Below are 6,000 nucleotides of genomic sequence, written 5' to 3'. Positions count from 1 at the left end.
CCCCCCCCCCCCCAGAACGCTCCCCGACATACAATAAAACCCCATCGATTTTCACTTAGAGAAAACTCGGGTTCTTGCTTTTACATTTATTCGAGTTATCTTGGCTTGTCATTCGGGGAGAGAAGTCAATGCATCGACGAGAATGCGCGATGGGGGAAAAACTGCATTTCCGTCGTGATTCCCACCACTCGGGGATCCACCTGCACTGGTCTTCATCCCTTAACCTAAAGGGCGGCATTGCTCATTGGCGCCCTTATCGAGCGCCTTATCATTGTGTTATTTATTATTGCCGGTCGCAGAGAATACATTAAATTTCCATTACCTTCCTTATGCACGAACGGGGCGAGAATTCGATTGGTTATTTATGCCTTCCTCGTTTTTGGATAGTGAACGCGTATCCTGCGTACGTAGTTTCCTCCTTGATACATGTTAATGCACTGTAAAAATCGGCATTACTGTCTCCTACAAATAACACAATTTAACAAAGTCAATTATTTTATTTCTCTCCGAAATGCTGTAGTACTAATATTGGAAAAGTTACTTCGTACAAAAATAACTAATTACATTTACAGTTTTTTTCTTTCAAAAAGTAATTATAGTTACCATTACAAATTACCGCTTTTAAAAATATAGTAACGTATAACACGTCACAGTTATAATTACTTAAAAACTAATGAATTGTTACTTGTCAGTTGCTCTTATGTTTTGTTATTTTTTTGTATTGCTATTTTAAATATATAAGTACAAGAACTTAAAACTTCGGATTATGTACTGTAGCACTTCAAAGAGAATTTGTTGATGTTCAATTGTGTTGTGTGTAATACAAGGTTTTTTTTTTTTTGAACGATATATTCATAGCTTGATTTAATTTTCACATCCGTACTTTATCTAATATACATATATCTCTGGATACATAATTTTTATTAAAATCTTTCGTGAAACTTTTTGCAATAATCGGCGAAACATTCGCGTGCACACACTTACATATATCACAGGAGCTAAAATAGCGATATTTGTAGCTATTGTTTGTTGGAGAAGCAGCGAAAGCGGAACCGGCCGCGCAACTGGAATCTCGCTTGCCAATCAATGGCGCTCACAATCAATATGATTGGTCATGTGGTGGAGATAAAATTGAGCACATTCATCAAGCCTTAGTCAGACTGATGGCCGTAAACATGTTCCGGTTTTGTGACAAGTCTGGGTATCAAACAATTTATGCAGCCGTCGAACGTGAGCGGAATTGAACGGTACCGGTGCGGCCTGTCAAAGATCTCATTCGGCTTATGTTAAAATAAAAATGAAACTTAATCTCCCCGACGTCAGGCAGAAATTTATCGTCTGTTTCGTTACGAGCGCTTAACTGACATTGTCGTCGTTATGTTCAAAATATTATACAATTTCACCCGCATCTAACGGAATTTATGCAGGTTATACAAATATTACAAATATATACGTATATTCGGTTACAAGTTTAAATCGTATCTCTTTTATACAATTATTTTGAAATTTTATCAACATCGCGTAAAATTTTATCCGTATCCGCGTAACGGGATCCTTTTTTTTTTGCGATTAAAAGGACTCATTAAACAATATCAGTTCTCTGTGATGCAGTTTGTAATTGTGCAAACGTACAGGTGAGTTATTAAGCTTTGAATTACGAAGTTAATGAACAGATGATTATTAAAACTGTCGCTATCTGCGACGTGTTCCGCCAAGCACACAGCTCGCCCGGATAGTTAATGAAATTATTTGGGAGGTATTCCGGATTATCTGTTTCAGGCTCACTGAGCGCTTAGTGCTACATGCGTACGACACCTCGTATATATGCAAAGAATAGCGTCCGCGCGATCTGCGGCATTTTGCGTAAATATAGCGCATTGTATCGAATGAGCATTCCAAATTAACGCGCATCCATAGCAAACGATGCTTTTGACGATTTAGGGCAACTTCGACCAAACTCCGATTAACTTAATCAGTACTATTTAAATATATAATATATTATAAATATATAATATATATATAATTGTATTAATTTAATCGTTAGAGTTATGTTTATTGTATCGAAAAGAGATTAATTAAAATTAAAGATTAATCCTAGAATGAAGCTATTGATACGTAAATTTTACGTATAAATAAATGTATAATATTCTTCAATAAACTTTCTTCGATTATTGCATTTTACATTATTGTATCAACTTTCTTTTTAAATTAATAAAGGTTATTTGTATTCATAAAAGTCTAAATTATAAATAATTCGTCATCAAAGTATTAAATGCGTGATAAACTTACGTGACATTAATGTAAAGTAGCCTATTTCTTTGCACGTAAAATTTACAATCAATAGCATTCTAGAGTTAAGAACAAACTGTACGAATATATTATAGATATTGTCTTAAGCGATTTTGTGCTGGTCGAGTTGTTCGCCGAATAAATTAATCGAAGTTTATAGTTGAAATCGCCCTTAACGAGACGGGATATATCCGATTTTGTCGAAGCGGTACAAATTGCATTCCGTATAAAACTTTAGGTAATTGCAAAAAGTATTACTGTGCCCCATTGTATTCGCGCTCGGGTCGCTCCACCTAATTTTGTGAGGCCATAAGTATAAACAACTTCGTTTACGCTCTCATGTTGAAATTTGTTAATGTATCGCTCATTAGGTCGTAATGAAGAGTAAATAGAGTTTGCTCTCCCTTGTAGTCGGAGGACAAAAAAGGACCGTAACAGAATCAGCGAAGCATGCAAGCTGTGATGCATCGAGCGCATGTAGCGAAAATGGGCGGGGGTAAAAGTTAAGTTTGTTCCACTTTTATCGTGTTGCCGCGCGGCGAAGTCTACCTCCGGAAGCTCTGATGGCGGTAAATTCAATAATGTTAGAATATTTTTGATTATTTAGATTAGAACCATCCGGCCCCGGCTGCCTCAGGGGTATCCGCTGGCATTATTTTTCCCCAAGACCGGAATAAAATATACTTTCTTTAACACGGTTATGCAAACGAGCGCAGTCAAATGTACCCTTCTATGAAAACTACAGATCGATATCGGGCTCCAACATCGCATGAATATAGAGAAAGTTATGTTATTAGATATCTTATTCCACGTTAGATATTTTTAGATTGCATTCGTATGTAGGAAATGCTTTTAAAATTATGCGTACGTTATTACCTATGTATATATAAACGTATGAAGGAATGCATTTTGGGGCAATTATTTTCATAATTTATAATTATTTTTTCTTGTAGAAATAGAGACTCTTTTTTCTTTAAATTTTATAAGGAGAGACAACTGCAACGAGGATTTCGCGCATTTTTGGATAGATTCTATAACAATTTTGTGAAGGCCTGCGCGCGTCGCGTGTCACGTGGCGACGAAACGCCAACGTAATATCGTCCAGCTGGCTCCCACTCTTCTCGTTTTTTTATAAAATATTCAAGTGAACGTAGATTGCAAGGAAACAAGCAGGGTGGGCAGCGGCATAAAGTTTACTATATAGAGAGAAAGAATAGAGGGTCAGGAACGTGGAAAGAGCGTGGACGATTTTGGAGCGATCGTAAGAAGCGATCGTAAGAGAGAAATGAATTTGAAATTTCTTGTCGTAAGTTCCTTCATTTTCTCCTTCGCTCGCAAGCTCATCCTCACGCAGTCCACGTTCGAGCGATATTTTGCTCAACTTTCGACCAATACAATATAAAAGCTTGCTGCAATATTGCTGCAACGTTTAAAATGGTTGCGTGCAGTAGAAAAAGAAATTTTGCAACACTATTTTAAAATGCTTTAATTCATAAATTATTATTGATTTAAATCCAATGAGAAACTAAGAACAAGATAATTGTATTCAAGCATTTTACAATTACAGAACTGCTTTTTCTGCTAAATCGCGCAATTGATATTGCTAGAATAATCTATGCTGTGTAAAGATGCTTTCTTGTTTTTTTTGTTTAATCACGCTTTCGAAATGTTTTTCTTCATCGATTTTTGCCAGAATTATGAGAAGCATGCGAATAAATCTCTTGATATTCTTTTAAGTATACTTTTGATTTAGAAATTTATAAATTACAACATATTGTTAACGATGACAATGAGAAGCACGTATCACCATCGCGTACGTAAGACATCTACTGTATAATTCTATAATCGTTCTATTGTCCCGTTTCCATTGTATCTCTGTCTCCTTGGAGAAGTGCTCGGCCAATTAGGCTTGTAATTAATTACGTTGATAATTACTGATTGCGTACATATCACGCAACTGTGTAAATAGGTATCACAGTGGACGCGTGGAATATCGTCGCAATTTTGAAAGCCTATGCGATCGCTATTTCGTGAACGTAATCAACGGGCTCGTAAAAACCAGTGAGCCGTTTAAATGGAAGTATATCACTTTTACAATCGATCGGATGTACGCGAAGAAAATACAGATATTTCGAAAACAATTCTTCACGCGTTTAGATTTAACTTGCACGTCGAGTGTTTTCCATCATGTCGATTAACCTGTCCGTGTTCTACATGTCAGGTTGACCCGGTAGACCGCGTTCGTTCTCGGCAGCCGTCTACTTCATTAAATTAGTTCGAGTGAATGTGACAAATGTGACACGGACAATGTTAATTGGCCTATAAGCGATATGCACAAAGGCCATATCAAGGGGAACATTATTACCGAAACGTTAGTTCGGATTTGAATCGGCACATTATCGGCTTCGTCGAGCGTTCCCGATATTGTGCGCTTTTGGTATTAAGTGCAGATCACGTGAGAATAATCGAAAAGTTATGCGCAATACAGCGTCAATTTGAAATCTGATATAGCCACACAACAATACGACAGATATCAAATTTAATTGTCAAATCGATATTGATTGATTTATCATTTCTGACTAGGGTTTGTTATTTTGCCTATTTATTTCTTTTAATGTTTTACAAATACGCGCCGTTATTGATCACTATTGTTTCAACAATTCAATTTGACGTTTGTAATGTTGTTGTAGCTAATATCAGATTTTCGATCAACGTTATACCGTACGTGTAATAACTTCCCGATTCGACGTTGTATCACCTCATCATCGATTCGACTATACAAAATTAATTAAATACAACCACAAATTTTTATTTGACGTTCAAGCGCGGTTTGAAGAAAGATTTAACTACTGCTATTTTAAATGAAAGCATTGACCGTAGCAATTACGTATGCTGCTGAGCGAAGCCACCGTGCTGTAAAATTCGAGAGGTATGACGGGGTATCAGGTGCAGCAGAACGAAGAAAAGGATATAAAAGCCTTTCAAACCGGCCTTGGATTGTTCGGATGTAGTAAGTCCGTTATGGAGGTTTGCTCCTTTTCACGATTTTCCGGGGGAAAATCGTTTCGCCGCCTGCCATTGTACGATGGAGTAAGCCGATTCCTCGTCGTCGAATGGAAATGATTTGATGTCTCGGTGTGTCCGTGAGAGTATCGCAATGGCCGTAAGGAATTCGAAGGATGACTGAATCACACCTTTATTATACTACATCACCGGCGACGAATCGGAAAAATACAGCGGATTTGCATTTTTCTCGCCGCGGCAATGGCAAGACGGAATCCCGCGGCGAAACGAATTTTAAATTTATGATTCATCTGTAATGATATATTCCTGTTTAATCGACAGACTCCATCGGTTATCAGAGAAAAATTCGATCATTATACATTGGGATACGAATCTGCAATTTAATCGCATTCCTTGATTTTCAATATAAATCGCTTGGAAAAGCGACGTTGAATAAAATAATTCGACGAAATATTGGTCTCATCGTATAACAATATGTAAATGTGTTATTTGTAGTTAAAACTGTATAATATCCATCGGCGTAAATTAAATCGTAAATGCGTTTTATTAGCACGCCATTGCAACGCGATCATCAGTTGTGTGGCTGCACGTGCTCCGTTAGGCAAATTAATAATCGCCCACTATTTCAAGGGCTTCGACGAACAGACAGGCGTAATAAATACGGAATCCGGAAAAGCGTAATTACGC

This window comes from Cyphomyrmex costatus, unplaced genomic scaffold (assembly GCF_001594065.2).
Source record: "Cyphomyrmex costatus isolate MS0001 unplaced genomic scaffold, Ccosl1.0 scaffold112, whole genome shotgun sequence".
Classification (NCBI taxonomy): Eukaryota; Metazoa; Arthropoda; class Insecta; order Hymenoptera; family Formicidae; genus Cyphomyrmex; species Cyphomyrmex costatus.
The sequence above is the reverse complement of the archived record's forward strand: the minus strand, read 5'-3'. Positions refer to the sequence as shown.